Source organism: Perissodus microlepis, chromosome 16 (assembly GCF_051167445.1).
Source record: "Perissodus microlepis isolate ML-2025 ecotype Zambia chromosome 16, ASM5116744v1, whole genome shotgun sequence".
In the NCBI taxonomy this organism is placed as follows: Eukaryota; Metazoa; Chordata; class Actinopteri; order Cichliformes; family Cichlidae; genus Perissodus; species Perissodus microlepis.
The window spans coordinates 34,661,746-34,680,990 of NC_140476.1; the positions used below are offsets into that span (position 1 = coordinate 34,661,746).

Sequence of the window (19,245 nt, forward strand, 5' to 3'; positions counted from 1 at the left end):
AAAAAGAGATTTTCATTTAACTTACTGTACATATATATATATATATATATATATATATATATATATATATATATATATATATATATAGTACAAATTTTTTTTTTTTTTTTTACAGTATTTCACTTTTTTTAAAAATATTAATATCAATAAAGTGGTGGAGTGACCAGTGCAGATTATACAGAGTACTTGTGAAGCTGCAGGGTAGCTTCCGAGTGCGTCCTGTGGAGTGTGCTGGGTGGCTGTGGTCCTTGATGATGCTGTGTGCTTTACGGAGGCATCGCTGGAGATAAATGTCCTGAATGGCAGGAAGCCTCGTGCCAGTGATGTGCTCCGTTGCCTTCACCACCCTCTGTAGTGATTTACGGCTGCTGGCAGAGCAGCTTCCGTACCAAACTGTAATGCAGCTCGTCAGCAAGCTCTCGAATGCACACCTGTAGAAATTTGAGGTGTTGTTGGCGTTCATGCCAAACTTCCTCAGCCTCCTCAGGAAATAAAGCCGCCGGTGAGTCTTTCCTGATAGCAGTGTCTGTGTGAAGGGTCCAGGAGAAGTCCTCGGTGATGTTGACTCCAAGGAATTTGAAACTGCTGACCCTTTCGACCTTGGTACTGTTTATGTGGATGGGCTGGTGCTCCCTGACTGGTTGTTTCCGGTAGTCCACTATCATTTCTCTAGTTTTGCTGATGTTGAGAGTCAGGTTAATTTCCAGACACCACTCGTACAGCGCCATCACCTCCTCTCTATAGGCCGTCTCATCATTGTCTGTGATGAGGCCTATGATGGTTGTGTCATCCGCAACTTGATGATGATGTTGGACTCTTGTTTAGCAACGCAGTTGTGTGTGAACAGGGAATAAAAGAAGGGTCTAAGCCAGGGGTGGGCAATCTCAGTCCACGAGGGCCGGTGTCCCTGCAGGTTTTAGATGTGTCCTCGAACCAACACAGCTGATTTAAATGGCTAAATTAGTTCCTCAACATGTCCTGAAGTTCCCCAGAGACATGGTAACGAACTAATCACGTGATTCAGGTGTGTTGACCCAAGGTGAGATCTAAAACCTGCAGGGACACCGGCCCTCGTGGACTGAGATTGCCCACCCTGTCTGTCTTTTTCACTCAGAAACACATTTTCAGATTCATGGATTCAATCAGTTGATGTTTGAAACTGTCCTAAATGATACCTTGTAAACTTCTTCCTCTTCAGTCCTTTAAAGATGGAAGCTCCCATTATTCCAGGATCCACATGTTGTTTTTCTGTCTTGTTCCACTCAGTTTCACAGTGAATCTCAGTATGTTGTGTTTCTCTGAAGCTCAGTTCACAACCAGCTCCTCTGCATTTTCATCAAGTCTGAGCTCATTATAATGAATCCAAATGTTTGATTTCTCTTTCTTAATGGGATGTTTCCATCATGGCTGAGTAAGTGGACATCCAATAGTATCCAGTGTGTCAAATATTAAAGACATTCAGCATCTCTCATGTTTCTGTCATTCTATTAAAAACAGCTGCTTTTAAAACTGATCCAATCACAGAAACATGAACCTCCATATTGATCAGATCAATACGTACAGCTCTGATGTCACTAACATCTCCTTGCACTCTTCATTGATAGTGATTTGTGGCCCTCTGCTGGTCAGAAGATGATCTGCATGATGTCAGTTTAATGAGCACAGATGACATGAAGTGTTTTTAAATCAGCTTTTTATAATTGTTCAGGAACCTGCTCCAGGAAGCAGCTTCAACAAACTCTGGCTTTCAAAATAAGACCTCAGAATGAGTTTTTACACAAGCTCTTATTTTAGAGGGAGCTGACATTTAATATTCATGTTATCAGTCCATCAATGGGCATTATTAGCAGTTATCAGCCCATAACTGTGGCTCAGATTGGCCCTCCTGCACCTGCTAGCAGGCTCAGTACGTCGTTATCACCAATTGGTGAGCCGGATCGCTGTGTCGCTGTTGGAGGGACGGCGATGAATCCAGATCCAGTACAGACAGACTCCAGTTGACTTCACACTGAGACAGGCGCATAGCAGCTAACTACTGAAAAATGTCTGTTTAATCAGTTTGAATATGATTTCCTGATGAACAGAAACAGATTTCATAATAAAAACGCTTCTGAACGTTACTCTTTTTCCATGAGCATCATCTGTATGATGGAAGTTGAGCCTGGAAATGATAAGATAAGATAAGATAACCTTTATTAGTCCCACATGTGGGAAATTTGTTTTGTCACAGCAGGAAGTGGACAGTGCAAAAGTTATGAAACAAAAATTAGAATACAATAAGAATAAATACAGTACACAACTGTACAGAATAGAATAAAATAAAATAAAATACTATATACAGTAGAATAAAATATACGATAGGATAAAGTAGAATACAAATGCTGCATGCAACTGAGTAAAAAATTCAACGATGCCAGAAAAGAATATTGCACTTAGTGTTATTGCCCATGTGTGGATGTGTGTGTTTGATCAGTTAGTCTTTGTTGTGGAGTCTGACAGCAGTGGGGAGGAAAGACCTGTGAGATCTCTCCGTCCCACACCGTGGGTGCTGCAGCCACTGAAGGAGCTGCTCAGTGCTGTCACAGTCTCCTGCATGGGGTGGGAGATGTTGTCCATCAGGGATGACAGCTTAGCCGCCATTCTCCTGTCACTCACCACCTCCACTGAGTCCAGAGGGCATCCTAGAACAGAGCTGGCCCTTTTGATCAGCCTGTTCAGTCTCTTCCTGTCCCCAGCAGAGATGCTGCCGCTCCAGCAGACCACACCATAAAAGATGGCTGAGGCCACCACAGAGTCATAGAAAGTCTTCAGGAGTGGGCCTGAGTCTCCACACCAGGTACAGCCTGCTCTGCCCTTTCCTGTAGAGGGCTTCTGAATTATGAGTCCAGTCCAGCTTGGACAGTTAGCTGACTGGACTCAAAGCACGCCATGAGAGTGTTAATAACGTACTAATGTTCAGTTACACTTTACTAGGTCACATCTGTGAGACACGTCACTTAAATAAAGAAGGAAATATTGGCTCTGTTTTATCTGCTGGGCCCAAAAGTGACTCCCCGTATTTAAACTGCTATAAATAACTTGTTGGTCTATAATATGTGAAACATCCATCATGAAAGATATCAGGTCATCTTGAGCCACAAAAACATTCCTATCATGAGGTAGAAGCTGGAGTCAGTTTGTTGCAGACGTTTATATATCCGATATTTATCCAGTTCAATTCAATTCAATTCAATTTTATTTATATAGCACCAAATCACAACAAAAGTTGCCTCAAGGCGCTTTATATTGTACAGTACATCCTATAATAATAGATACAGAGAAAAACCCAACAATCATATGACCATATGATACATTGTTGGATTGTCATTTATGCTTAGAAATATCTACTCATATATGCTTAGAGTTGTATAATCAATGTCATGCTGGTAGAGGGTTGATCCTCAGGAGTCTGCAAAGACTTTGTGTGCATTCCAGAGTGTTCTGGCATTCACACCCACATCCTGGGAGCATGGGAGAGGTAGTACCTTCTCTTATTGTTTTGTGCAGGATAAACGTATCTATATCTGTTTTAGCCTAAGTGCCTTTTGTTTAGATGAACTGCTGGACTTCCAGACCAGCAGGTTTAGGGAAGTCGTTTATGGGGTCACACTCTGACTCCACACACACACACACACACACACACAGTATTCTTTGTTCACACATGTATACCTATGAAAGATGTTATATGTTAATGACCCTATGCATATTCATGTATATGGCTGAGAGTCTGACGGAGGTTAAGTGGGTGGAACGACACTTGGCTCCAGGCAGGTCTCCCTCATGCATGAGTGACCCAGAGAACTTTGGTGACTTGTGTCTTGCTTTTTACTGTGTAGCAAATTGTCCTTAACGTTCCAGCGAATAGGTTTACGTTACAAACCTATCAGGGGTCACTCAGCAGCCGCGGAGCAGAAGCCAGGGGGGGTTGCAGTGACGTGCCCGTGAGCTCCGCCGGCAGCCAGCTGCGCCAGAGTGACCGAGCAAGCAGGCCGAGAGGCCGAGGGCACCCCACCCCCGAAGTGGCCCGAGCGAGCCCCAGGCTCCAGGCCCCGACAAGCAGCCACCAGAAATGAGCCTGTGTGTACCTGGACGCCCATCCCCAGACACAAAGAACCACCAACGCACCGATGTCTGAGGGCGTCTGCCACTGGCAGGGGGAGTGGTGTTTTTGTTTTTTTTTTGGACACAATCACACTCAGGTGTTGTTACCCTTTTCCCTGGGGTGGAGAGAAGCAGACTGCCCCGACTCGGCAGCAGCAGGGAGGCCCCACACTCCAGACCCCAATCAGACGAATAATTGTATAGTTTGTGCGACTGTTGTTTGTAAATGAAGAATTGTCCCAACTACATGTGCTGCTGACCTTTGACCTTTTCTTTAGGTGCACAGAGGAGTCTGTGGAAACATCCAGAACTGAGGCAGTGCTACAGATGTCTTCAAATACAGTGGTGTATTATCCATGTTTTCTATGGATCACATCCAATATCCTGTACATGACGAGTGATGAAAATTCAAAGTCAGGCTTTCAAAGGAACGTCAGAATTGGTGTCTCTATCTGTGACTGTCCCAGAGGAACCTACCTGAGGATTATTAAAGATCTGTCTATCTAGAAAGACTTGCATTGATTCACAGTGTACAATTCTTTCTAATCTATTAACATCTTCCTCCAAATCCTGTTTCTGCTGCATCAGAAGGGCTCAAACCTCCTGCTGTTTCTACTGGACCATAAATTCTACTTTATGATGATCTTCAAAGATAAAAACGTGAGTTTATTTGTGAACTCTGTGAAATGCGTCTGATGTTTAGTTTGAACCAATCCTGTGTCAGCTGCAGCCACATCATTGCCACGCATACAAATGGGTGCGTTCCTGTTTAGACCTGCTGCTGTCAGTGGGCTTCATTCCATTTCAGACTGCCGGTGGTCGGCTGTGATCTAAACTCAACATGGCTCCCGTGTTAGAAGAGCCTCTGAGTTTAAATTTGCACATTTAATAGTTTCTTTCCAACACTGTGGAGCTACCAGCCCAGTATATGTAGCCCACAGTAGATGGAGTTATCAAGCTGCACTGACAAACATCAGGACTCATGTGATCCCTACATGTGGACCTTTCACAGATGGATCCAAGTGCAGATTCAACTCTGCATTACATTTGACTTCAGCTGTTACACACTTTCATTTTCTAGCTGTGGCACTTCCTGCTTTTTGGATCAGATAGTTTATCCATGTCCGCAAATGTTTGGCTGCATATTTGTATCATCTATATTTTCCAGTCTTCATACAGCCCATATTTCATGTGAACTCCAATCTGCCACCTGCCATCACGTTTTCAGGGTTCATTCAGTGTTGAAATGTAGGACAAACAGCAGCACATGTTCTCTGAATGTTTGCAGTCATTTTAAATGAAGCTGATGCTACATGAGACATTTTCCACATTTATTGTCTTTGAACAGAATAATAAAGCCATCAAACATATACAGGCTGTGCAAATACAAACTTCTGTGGTGCATTTGATGACCTGCAGAGGAGAACAAGTCGGGGTTTTCAGCCCTAACACAACCTCTTTGTTCTCAATACTACAAAACCTTCAAAGGCTGATATGCAAGTTTGCATGAATCACCAACACAGCTGGATTTGTTTCTAGTATAGTTATAAATAAGGTGATCAAATATCTGCTCACTGATTAGATCCAGTATCTATTACAGATGAACTGGACATCACAGCGCATGTTGTTAGTCTGTCATATCAAACTAAACAGTGTTGCTGGTGTAAATATCCTCCATTAAAGTCAGATGGGCTGAGGGCTTCTGTTGCCAGGTAACGATGATGTCACACTGGATCTTCTGAGATGTTGGCTCATGTGTTGTCATACACCAACATGACGTTCTGCTAGTCAAGGGCTCACCTTAACCCACTGATGCTGATCACACAGACCCACTAATAGAACTGTTTTATCAGCTTTATGCAGCGTCACCATTAATGTCACATTTAATCAGACCACATTTACATTACAAGCCCACTACAACCATTATCAACATTTAAATTACATTATACATCTGCACTGATTTAAAGTATTTTAACCTGATTCATTTTTTCCACCTTAACAGTTCATTCCTCAAATCAAACAAGATATTTGACCCTCAAAAAATGTACCAACAAATAATTTTGTAATAAAGTATTTATTCTTCAACTTTTACAAGTGAAATCAAACAAGTGTATTTAACAGTGAAACCAGAGTGGAAACTGCTCATATAGAGTCCAACCCAGGCTAAAAGTAAGTTGAGTAGACCAGCACCATCAAAGAGTCGGCTCTCTGAATACGGTGCAAGATCGCCATCTGCAGGACTAAACTAGTTTTTCATCGTACTGCATCCAACATACATCCACAGTCTAATTTTTGCTATGTACCACCGGCAGATAGAGGAGGTGGCTGATATCCAGAAATCCTACCAGTGGCTGGACAAAGCTGGACTGAAAGACAGCACAGAGGCACTAATCATGGCAGCACAGGAACAAGCTCTGAGTACAAGATCCATAGAGGCTGGGGTCCATCACACCAGGCAAGACCCCAGGTGCAGGCTGTGTAAAGATGCCCCTCAGACAATCCAGCACATAACAGCAGGGTGCAAGATGCTAGCAGGCAGGGCATACATGGAACGCCATAACCAAGTGGCCGGCATAGTGTACAGGAACATCTGTGCCGAGTATAACCTGGGAGTCCCGAGGTCAAAATGGGAGATGCCCCCAAGGGTGGTGGAGAATGACCGAGCTAAGATCCTGTGGGACTTCCAGATACAGACGGACAAAATGGTGGTGGCTAACCAACCGGACATAGTGGTGGTAGACAAACAGAAGAAGACGGCCGTAGTGATCGATGTAGCGGTTCCGAATGACAGCAACATCAGGAAGAAGGAACACGAGAAGCTCGAGAAATACCAAGGGCTCAGAGAAGAGCTGGAGAGGATGTGGAGGGTGAAGGTAACGGTGGTCCCCGTGGTAATCGGAGCACTAGGTGCGGTGACTCCCAAGCTAGGCGAGTGGCTCCAGCAGATCCCGGGAACAACATCGGAGATCTCTGTCCAGAAGAGCGCAGTCCTAGGAACAGCTAAGATACTGCGCAGGACCCTCAAGCTCCCAGGCCTCTGGTAGAGGACCCGAGCTTGAAGGATAAACCGCCCGCAGGGGTGAGATGGGTGTTTTTATATATATATATATATATACATATATACAACCCTGTGTCACATCTTCTTATAACTGTATTTTTTTCTTGTCTTGTAAATTTGCCCTCGATGTAGTCTTTTATTATTATTATTATTTTTTATTTTATGTGATTGTACAGCATACAGCCCACACAAAGTTAACGAGTGGCTTTGACATGTAAACAGTAAACAGTGCTCCATGTAATACCTGGCTAGATGACAGTAGCGTGACTCCCCAGTCAGCCTTTGAACAGTCCAGTATTTCTGTTTCAGTCATTTAAACATTGTGATATCCAGATAAGTGAAATACCCTCCACAGAACAGCAGCATGACTACATGATTTCCCTAATCTGGCGATACAGGAACAGCCGACTGTCTCCACTACTCCACTTTCTCTTAGCATTAGCCATGCTAAGTGTTTAGCTTGATTAGCGCTCTGGCTCGGCTCTACAGCTGCTTTAAGAAAAATAAAGTCTTCTTGTTTGTTGAGCAGTACTTTATCAATGTTGTTGCTGTGCAGGTAATTATACGTGCTCTTATAATTACACAATTCCTCGCCAACAAGGTCATTAATAATGTGGATGTAGCTAACATCGGGCCATAGTTTAAAGTGACGAAGTGAGGCGCTGCTACTGAACTGTTCTTAAAGATTTTTAAAACATCTCTACTGTCTATACACCTTTAATGTGTTGCCATTTACACCAGGTAAAAACACCTGATTCATTCCAGTTTCTCTGCTTTCACTTTGATTCATGTCAACATGAAGCCTGAACGTCTGTGATGAACACACTATCAGCATCACTGACATATTTCATCATTTAAAAACACTTCCTGTCACTGTGGTGGTTACAGTGACATCATGCAGTTTGTGTTTTGACCTCCAGAGGGCGACAAATCAGCACAGACAGAGAGCTCCATTCAGACTTTGCTGCCATCAGTAATAATTCTTCAAATATCATCATCAGTGTTTGAGCAGTTATGATATCAGGGACAATCTAGACATGTGTGACAATACTGAACATGTCACATGACACACCTTAAACATCATGTGATCCACTCTCAGTCTGCACTTTCATTCATGACTTCAACAGGTTGAAATGAGCTTTGAAGAAACATTCAGTGAAATAAATCTTTCATCACAGGATTCATGTGAGCAGCAGATGAACTTTACAAAGAATCAGTGGATTTATCTTCTGTTTTAGATCAACTTTGATCACTTCGAGCCATCTTAAGTCCGTTTGTTCTAACTGCTCACTCACTAATATCTCATATGATTTCAGATCCCTGCTGTTCCCCAGCTACCCTGTAGGTGGCCTCAGTGTGCCTCACACCATTTACAGATGATTACAGGTCGTTTACAGTTCAAACAGGTCCAACATAAGAAATATGTAGAAAATATTCTGGCTATAACAGTTTGGGTCAAAGTGCAGATGTTCTGAGTCTCTCTGTGTTTCATGTTAACATGTAGATGTTGGACCAAAGTGAAGCTTTTTGATGTGACTGCAGGAATGTGAAGTGTAACTCTGAGCTTTAGGAAATGAAACTAAATGGACTTTTTCTCCTTTATTTATAGGAAAGTGTAGGAGAGCAACAGATAAACAAGCGTTACTGTAACAGGAAACACAAACACGTCATCAGAGGATCTTTATGTTCATCATCATCACTGTTTCCTTGTTCTGTCACAAACACACAACACTTCCTGCTCTCTCTCTGATGGATCTGATTGGCTGTTTCATTCACAGGAGGTCAGGGCGTCACACAAACAGCTTTAACTGCACAACGACACACTTTAAATCATCTACAGACAAACCTGTGTGTTTGATTCATGAAGAAATAATAAAGAAGTGTGTACAGCTGTCCATAAAGTAGCTTCTCACACAAACTCTGACACTTCAGCCACTTTAATTCCTGCAAAGCTGCGTAATAAAGAGCTGTGACTGCTATGAGCTGCTTATGATGACTGCATGAAGCTCTCAGCTGAAGCTTAATTCATTTATTTTAATGTTAATGTCGCCTTTTTAAGTCTGTGTGAGGATTTTAATGACACACATTAAAGGAGCTTCTTTGATTAAAACCAAATTCATGTTGATTTTCAGCCTGAAATGATAAAAACTTTAATAATTCTGTTTATAATCATCAGTCTGGAGACTAATGAAAAGTATAATAGTAATAAAAAGCCTTTATTATTTGAGTAATGCCTGAATCTGCTCAGAGACAGAGACAACACAGAGGTGTTGATGACAGTTTGACATTAACTGAATTAAAAACAAAGTGCTCTTATTGTGAAAATCTGCCTCCTACTTCTTTAAATCATTTTTATGTATTTTTTAACCTCACAGTGAAACATTGAAGCATTAATCTGACACAGTTTGATCAGCAGCTGTGTTTTCACTGATGTTTCACTTTGATTTGTTCAGACTGAGCAGAGAGAAGTGGCTCTCTGTGTGCGAACTGCTGAGAAACAGAAGCTCATTTCTGCTCTGTTTCATGAAAACAGTGTTATGGAGGAACAAGAAGTTCAGCCTCTAAACTCTCAGCGTGAGGACTGAGTGAAGAGTTTCAGAGCAGAGAGTTTTGGCCTCGACGCTGTCGCTCCTTTTATATTCAGACAATGCAAGCCAAAGGCTAGTCCTTGGCTAACTGATTTTACCAGAGCTGCTAGAAAAGAATGTAGAAGATGTGAAAGACGGTGGAAAAAAGATAGGCTGTGTGTCTATCAGTCTATCAGAGAGCAGTAAAGGCTGCCAAGCACTCCTATTTTTCTCAACTTATTGCTGCCAGCTCGCATAACCCTCGTGTTCTATATAACACTACAAATTCTGTACTTAATCCGGAAGGCTATATTCTTTTTCACTCTTCTGCGGTTATGTGCAATAAGTTTCTTAATTATTTTGTAGAAAAGGTTGCTAGTTTGAGACCTCCGACTCTACCTATTGCTGACCCAGCCATGCATGGTTCTTGCTCAAGTCTGTTCTCTGCTTTTCTACCAATTGTTTTATCTGATTTAGAGAAACTTGTGTTGAATGCTAAACCGTGTAGCTCTCCAAATGACGTTGTTCCTCCCCGTTTTCTTAAAAAGGTATTTCCTATCATTGGACCACACATTCTGAACATTATTAATACTAGTCTTTTGTCTGGTCAAGTACCTAGGGAATTTAAGCATGCAGTTATACATCCTTTACTTAAGAAACCGGGCTTAGACAGTTCAGTCATGTCAAATTTTAGACCCATCTCTAAGCTTCCCTTTCTTAGTAAGATTCTGGAAAGGATTGTTTATACTCAGTTGATGGACTACTTGAATGACTCTAAATTGTCAGAAATCTTTCAGCTTTAAGCCATTCCACAGTACGGAGACCGCACTCATAAAAGTTATGAATGACATCCTGATAGTGACAGACCGTGGTAAATATGCAGTGCTGGTCTTGTTGGACATGACCGTTGCATTTGACACAGTGGATCACGATGTGCTGATCTCCCGCTTACAGCACTGTGTGGGAATTTCTGGTTCGGCACTTTTGTGGTTAAAGTCCTATCTCTTAAATAGGACCTTTTGTGTTAAGTTGGGGTCGGCCTCATCCTCTGTGGCCCCTCTGCTTTGGGGTGTGCCACAGGGATCTATTCTTGGGCCGTTATTGTTTTCACTGTACCTTTTGCCTCTTGGTGCGATTTTCCGGAAACATAAAGTGCCATTCCATCTATACGCAGATGACTGCCAGCTCTACTTACCTTTTAGTCATTCTGATAGTCTCCCAAGTCGACCTCTGCTTGACTGCCTTACTGATGTCAAAGCATGGATGGCAAAACGTTTTAAATTTTAATGATCGGAAGACAGAAGCAATTTTATTTGGCCCAAATCGTTCTTCTCATACTCCGGATGTTGATCTTGCAGCTTTGACTTCCCAACTAAAGAGTTCGATCACAAATCTTGGAGTTAAGATTGCTTCTGCACTTACCTTTGATGACCATGTAAACGGGGTGGTAAAATCAGCATTCTATCACCTCAGACGTTTATCAAAGGTTAAGCCCTTTCTTTCCAAGCGTGGAAACTGAATTGTTTCTTTCTTGATTGAGCTAACTATAAGAATTATGTTTCGACTCTGAGAACAATAATCAGCAAAAATTCCTGAGAATAAGACACCATCTCTTCAAAAAGCTACTAAAAATAAGGGAATTCATCTTAAATTAAGACAGCAAAAGCACTCTTAGATTTTGCGCTTTTATTGACACAGCAATGGGTCAGTAACTCACTGAGGTCTGTTCCAGGAGAATCATGTCTAAAATTATACATTTCAGCAGGGTACTGTGTAACATGGCCAATATAAGAAGTGCATATTCCAGATACTCTTAACATGAATAATAACAGTATAACACACTCATGGCTGGTATCAAAAATAAATTTTGCTGAAGCTTAAAACAATCACTATTTCAAATCCTATATTACACAACATTTTAGAAGAACAAGTTTAACGACCACACAAACAAACATGTGTTTTACATTTGAACAACTTTTCTAGAGGAAAAAAAAACAACCTCACTGACCAACACTGAGTCTGATAAACAAGGCAGATGGAGTCTGTCATCTGAGAGACTCACTCAATGAATGACTTCCACTCACCAAGCGCCTTCTTGTAAGAGGGGGTTGAATCTCGGTCATGGATGGAGTCTTTGAGTATTTCAGTTTGCAAGACAGACAGCAGCGTGGAAATGCACTTTGGATATGTGAGGTGGAGGGCATAGTAATATGCCATCAGATAGAGCAGTCCCTCATTAAGATCCTTCCGGTCAAAAGTGCTCACTGGTGTGGTTCCAACAGCTATCATGCAGTTGCCTTCAGAGACAAGCAGAACTGGACAAGCCAGGGGTCGCTGACGCAGGTAGCCTTCAGGGTCTTCTGAAGTCTACATGACAGAAAAAAAGAGGATTAGAGCAAGACCGTAAGAAACACAATTTTTGAGTTGCATTACAGTTTAAAATAGATCAACTTTTTTTGTAGGTTTTATTAACATCAACATGTTATGGGGATCTGAACTTTAAGAATATTTGACTGACTCCACAGTAAAATATATAAAATGAAAACATGAGTAACTGCAAAATTCAACAATATATACACATAGAATATTGCAGCCTTACCTTTAGGACATGGAAAAAAGCAGATGCCCAGCTTCTTAGGTGGTACTGTGCTGGAAGAGAAAAGCACAGGAAGGGCTCTGAACACAGCTGCTGCATGTTCCACTGGTTTGAAAAAAGAAAAATAAGACAGGGCAACACCATTAAGCATTGCAAATAATGTAATCTGAAAAGCATAAATGTAGACAAATCAAGATACTGTAGCATTACCTCCATCCAAAGTTTTTGGCGGCTTCATAACTTTCTTCATGACACCATAAAACTGCACCTTCGAGTAGAAGATTTCCCATCTATCCTTCATCTCAGAAATGTATTTCAAGTTGGATGGTTGAATAATTCTCCGCAGCTCATCAAGGACCTGAAAAATACAGACAGAAACCCAACTGAGATAGATCTGTCTAGCTCTGTATCTGGTCTTGACAATAAGTGATAACAATTTAAACATGAGGGCCAGTATTTAAGAAATTTGAAAATCATATCAAAATGTCCCCAAAGGAATAACAGGATGGCTAAAAGAAATAAGTGCTGCTTACATGATCCAGTTCTCTGAAACAAGGATATGCCTCTAGTATCTTCACTGCTCTGTCCTGCTCCTTTATAGCATCAGAGTTAATGAATTGCCTTCTAGACTCAAACTCCAGGTTCAGCAGTTGGGTAACAGCAGCTTTGTTCGGTTTTTTGGTCTTGTATATTTCTTGTAGTGTCTTGCCTGGGTTTTTTGGCTGTCAAAGAAGTCAGCTGAACCAGCTAAACACACAGAGCAGAGGTGTGTAAAGCATTTATTGCCACAGTAAGGCTTTATATATCTGTTATTGGTGCAAAACAATAAAACAAAAATACCAAAATATATCTGTAAATTAGATCAACAAATTAACTAACCACCTATCTTAAAATTGTTCATTCATCCTGTCAAGTTGTCACTATTAAATGGAACACAAAGATTCCAAGATAAACAGTGAAGTAGTTGTGTTCCATTGTTAGCAGAATTTTTAACAAAAAAACAAAAAGTATCGTCCAAACCACATTTACACTCAGGGTGTAATAAGAGGGTGCATTATATTATACTTACATTCTTCATCACTGCCATCCTGGTGGTGCACTGGGGTGCCCATCGATCTAACTGGTGATTTATCTAGAATAATAGTTGATGCACTGGACTCCCCACTGCTGTCACTTTTTGCAACACTTTCATTCCCATCCTTTCTTGGCTTCTTCGCAGGAGGTTTTTTGCCCTTCCTTGGACTTTTGACATTGGAGAGTCTCTTCATTAGCTTTTTAGCAACATGCTCCTAACAGGTACAAACGATAAAAATTAAAAGATGATAAGATACATCACTCATGATTAACACAGAGTGGTATTGAGCAAATGCTACTTACCCACTCACCACACGTTTCTTTAAGCATTGGGTAGTACTCCATTAATCGCTTTGCCATGGCATCAACCTCATGTTTGCTGGGGTGTCTGGAGTCCTCAGCTGCTCTTGCTATCGAAATCATGTTTGTCATGGTGTTTCTTACGAGTCGACAAAAGAGTTCCTTTGACAAAGGTTCAGCACACTCTGTCCCCAGCCACTTCTTTTCAAAGTAGGAATGTCGAGCTTGCTCAAGTTCACTGTCTGTGAAGACTATGTACTCTGGGTTGGACATAGTCACAAACTTAGAAGTGCTGGGTTCCTCTCTGGAGAAGTCACCATCTCCAGTAGTTGTTAGCGTTTTTTCAGCAGCAGTCTTGTTCTAAAATACAGTGTACATAGGGCTAATTTCACATAAAATTGCACAAGAACTTTAGGTCTCTAAATATGAAAGAAAGTACAACAAAATATCAGTAAAGTGTTGAACAATAAAAAATATGTATATTTAATAAATGTGTAGGCCACTTGATTTAAATCAAAACTAAAGAAGATTCTACTGTCTATCTGTTAAGTGAGTATTGGTGGAATTACTTGAAACTGCATAAAACAAGCTGGTGTGTTCTCAGTTTTGTCACACAGCGATAGGACAGAACTTCTTCACATTTGTGCACTGCAAGCCATAGAGCCGACGCCTGAGGAAATGTTCAGGACCAGGAAACAGATCTTTGATGTCATCTCGTGAAAGTGATGAGAGCAGGTCTTCTCCAACATTTGCTTCTGCAATAGGAGTTTCCAATTATCACTACATTGCATTATCTTCATGTGCAAGCCAGCTGACAGCTTTGCTTGGGTAACAGACAGGATACATAGGAAACATAATTTAATATTTACCATTTAAAACCATGACTCTATTCCATTATTCTCCCTCCTCACTGCTCCACAGGTTCTAAATTACCTTCCTCCTATTGACTGGTAAAAGTAATATATTTGTGATACATCAATTAAATGCATGTATACATATAAATGTATTTTTTTTTTTGCTTCCTGGGCTAAAGTATATAATGAAATAACTTCACTAATGGAAATTTGAAACTCCCACAATTTCTGTAAAACTGGCATTAACTTATGGCACTTTGCACACTTGTTGAATAAATTCACATACACTGAAACTAATAACTGGACATGAATTCTTTCATAACTCTCTGCACTAGCATATTTAAAAATGCTAATGCAACTAAGCTAACCGCACAGCTAAGCTAAGCTAACAACCGGGTATAGCCTGCCATGCTAGCGACTTAACATGCAACATAGCAGAACACAAAACATAGAAAAAACAAAACAGTCACATACCTTTCAGGTTGGCAATTGTTATTTCGTCCAGTTTTTCCATAGTGTGCCTTAATTTCTTCACACTGTACCAACTGTATCGCATCTACACCCAGACCCCAAAATATTACTGATCCTGCAATCCAACCGCTTAGGCACGGAGCTAGAGGCGGGAAGGTGGGCTGTACCAACTCAGGAGTATGGGGTTGTGTACGGAAATGGTTTAGTTCGCTCTTTTATACCTATAAAATGATATATATTTAAATATTTGACTATTTAGTTAGATTATGTTCTGTAAATACTGACGTGTGGGTACTATTACTTACTACAGATGTTATAAGGCACTGAATTAGGATAGCCATTCCTACCCCATAATGGAATAATCCTGGTTATCTTGACTTTACGGAAAAGTAGTTCACAGACCAGTAAAACAAAATGATTTGGCGCTGTGTTATCTACATCGTTTTTGTGGGTCTGACCCTCAAATCCCTACTGAGTCATATTAATTCTGCACATAGCCATAGTCCAGATTTCCGTGAAGTTTGTGGCATAGATGGATGTGTCAAAGAATATCGTGTTTACAGCTAATTTTGGTATCACATTCTTCGAACACACTCCGACCACCTTGCCAATGGACGATGCAGCGGATCGATTAGGACACAAAAATCTGTAAGGTGAGACTGACTATATACTTTGATATCTTTGAAAATAATCATATAAAATATTCATGTTAGATGTCTACTTGTTTTTACAGCTTAACAGTAGATATGTTAATGCTTATTCCTTATAATCCACAACAATGCTATCTATTTATAAAGAATCTTCTGATAGTGTTTAATTTCTTCTACTAGAGAAAACAACATTTTGTATTTTTTTAAACTTTTGTTTTAAATAAACCGATTGTCATGGTCCGCAGTCTCCTTGGTTGTTTGTGTTTATTAATATTCATTGTGTCAGTTAGTTTCCTGGTTATTTGTTAATTATTTCCAGTGTTTAGGTGTTCTCTGTACCTCCCTTGTCTTCAGTGTATTGTCCCTGGTTCGATATTCGTGTTTATTCCTGTCCCTGCCCTGCATCGGTGTATTCTGTTTTGCTTCCTCCTGGTCTCTTCTCATCTGATTAGTGTCAGCTGTGTTTCGTGCCTGTCTGCCAATTCCTCGTTTCCTTTTGTGTGTGTATATTTAGTGTGTTCTTTGTCGGATCGTCTGTATTCTCTCCTGTGTTATCATCTGTGTTCCCTCCCTGATGTTTTCATGTCTTATGTTCCTTGTTCAAGGTTGTAAGGTTTTTGCAACATTTTCCATGTTTCCTGTGTTCTTTAGTTTAGCTTTCCCAGTTTAGGTTTTTGAGGATTTTTCAAGGCTTTTAAACTACAGTTAAGCTGCCAAATAGCAATGAGCATTAAATGAATATCCATTTATTAAACTCAGCTTGAAAACATGCATATTTTAGAGTAAATTATAAAATGCAGTATATTTCTGACATTAGAATTATTTAGAAATTATCAGTGTACCTTGTATTTAATTTCCTTATCCGCAACTAGTCAATTAATCAACTAATCTCAATTGCAGTTCTAGGAGGGAACCCTCATCAGCAGTGAACAGAAATCTGAGTAACATGTGGGCATACAGGACCGATTCAGTGGTGGAAAGCCAGCCAACAATGATATGATATGAGATTTCATTCCATATTACAGTTTCACACACAAAGATATGACATGTGCGGTCATGAAATATTACCTGGGTGATGTAATTGGACTACACGTGAGCTCAACATATGTTTTATAAAAGGTACACTGCTTTACATGCTTGAACTGTATTTTCAGGTTATTGTTTTGGACAGTTTTGTGACAATTTTTAAAATGAAGTTGTTGTTTTATAAATTCTGACAGTTGAATGCGATTTTAGCATTGCCATAGTATAGATATACTGATGCTGATCTATTATTCTGTTTGATATGGCCTAAAGTGAATGAGTTGTGCTGTTTCTGTTTTTCAAATGGGTCTGTATTTCATGTTTACCATATGCTTTTAGTTCCTGCCTTTGTTCATATACTGCATATTGTGTCAAACTTGACAGCAATTATATTTAACTTTAGTGTCAATAAATACATTTCTTAAACTGAGCAGCTGTTTAAGTGCCCTTACTCTTGAAATGAGAAAAATAATCTTATTTTTATTCTGGAAATTCAACCAAACCATTGTCATGCCTTGTAACTGGTAAATAAAGCTCAAGATGAGCTGAAATATCCTTTTAAGGAAAAGTTAGACATATTTTCCTACAATAAGCTTTATTTTCTTGCCCAAAACTTGCTTGTTAAGAATATATTTTGTTTTTAGGCAAAAAATAAGAAAAAATGTCCATAAACAAGGTTTTTTTTACTTTCTTGAAAATCGTTTTTTGCAGTGCACTGATAACATTAGACAATTTCTTCCCTCTACTGACTTTCAAAGTAAAAGAACAACAACAAAAATACCAACGACACATGAAACCCCCCCCCCCAAAAGAACACTTATCACAATATCTAAGAGACATTGTCGACAAAAAAGGACCCCAGACCTGCTCAAAAATATCTTCTCTCCTCTTAATTCTGTACATAACCCATTCATATGATGCCATCTTAGACATTTGTTCAGTCCATTCCCTGAGAGAACAGGGGCTGGATGACTTCCAGTGCCTCAGTATTATCCTGCATCCTGTTATGAAAGCCAGACGTATCCACAGTCTCTGTTTTTTTGAAAGGATACTGTTGTCAGGTAACAGGCCCAGGACACACACAGCTGGAGATTTAGAAAGATTAAGTTTAAAAATATCATTCACCAAGTTAATGATCCCGTCCCACAAATAATCATTTTTCCGACATGTATACAACATATGAACTAGAGTCCCGGCTTCCTCCTGACATTTCCAACAGGTGTCATTATCCACAAGCTTCAGCCCGACTAATTTACTGGGAGTCCAGTAATTTCTGTGAAGCAACTTGTACTGGATAAGTTGAGACTGTGTTTCAGGTGAACAAACATACCATGATGAAACCAGCTTCTTCCAACTGTCCTCTAAAATCTGGATACCCAGATCCTTCTCCCAACACTGCCTCAGTCCCCCCAAATTGGGAGAGTGTGCCTCTCTGAAGATCCCATAGAATTTGGATGCCCTGATTCTATTAATGCCAGGAGCTGCAAACATCTCCTGAATACTAGATGGAGGGTCTGGGTTATTATTCAAAATGGTTTTAATACAGTGTCTTATTTGAAAAAAAACCTCCAAATTTCCCTTGGATCCAGATTAAATTCTTGTCTGATTTCTGCAAACGATTTCATGCCAGTCTGCCCAAATAAATCCCCCACCTGATTGATACCTGTCCTAGCCCAAGCCTCCCACTTGACCGGTTTCTTACCAATTAATATTTTCTTATTATACCAGATAGAGGCTCTAGAGGTAAGATAAGGGCTAATGTTGGTATATTGGTGAGCTCTAAACCAGGTCTCTTGCATGAAAGCCAATACTGGATCTTTAAACGGTACTGGTCTTCCCCTCTGAGTGAGGAAGGCCTCTAAAGATGAAGGAGCCACAAGACTTTCCTCAATCGCAACCCATGATGGCTTCTCCGTAAAGGAATTATGTATCTTAACTAACTGAGAGAGGGAGAAAGCATAGTGATACCAGACCATCTTGGACAATGCCAACCCGCCACTATCTTTAGCAGCATATAGTTTGGACCGATTAAAAGATGGCTTTTTGCCTGCCCACACAAAACCCTCCACACATGTATTATAAAGCTTTAGCAAATTATGTGGGACTGCTATCGGTAACATGTGAAGAAAGTACTGAAGTGTAGAGGCAATAATCATCTTCACCAAATTAATTCTGCCCAAAAGGGACAGATTTATTTTAACCCAATTCTGCAACAGCGGACGAATGTTTTGAATCACTGGGGAGATATTTACTTGCATTATGTTGTCTAAACCAGGGGTCAGTTTAATCCCCAAGTAAGTCAAACCCTCGGGCATCCACTTGAACTGCCATGAGCTCCTCATAACTGGAGGACACAATTTAGAAATGGGCATAACTTCCGACTTAGACCAATTTATGGTGTAGCCAGAGATTACAGAAAAGGAATCAATAATTGAGGAAATTGCAGGAACGGCCTGTTCTGGGTTACTTGAGATCAGTAAAATGTCATCTGCATACAAAAAAGTTTTATGTT

General features: G+C 40.4%; 1 pseudogene across 1 annotated transcript; it reads right to left on the reverse strand.

The window, feature by feature from the left end:
• Window positions 1–11,436: 11,436 nt before the first annotated feature.
• Window positions 11,437–14,865, reverse strand: LOC146371299 (uncharacterized; annotated as a pseudogene). Its single transcript, XR_014797126.1, has 7 exons — window positions 14,367–14,865; window positions 13,739–14,095; window positions 13,431–13,650; window positions 12,895–13,108; window positions 12,572–12,719; window positions 12,365–12,466; window positions 11,437–12,132 (listed from the first exon to the last, which is right to left on the reverse strand). The product of XR_014797126.1 is annotated as an uncharacterized LOC146371299 (transcript).
• Window positions 14,866–19,245: the final 4,380 nt, after the last annotated feature.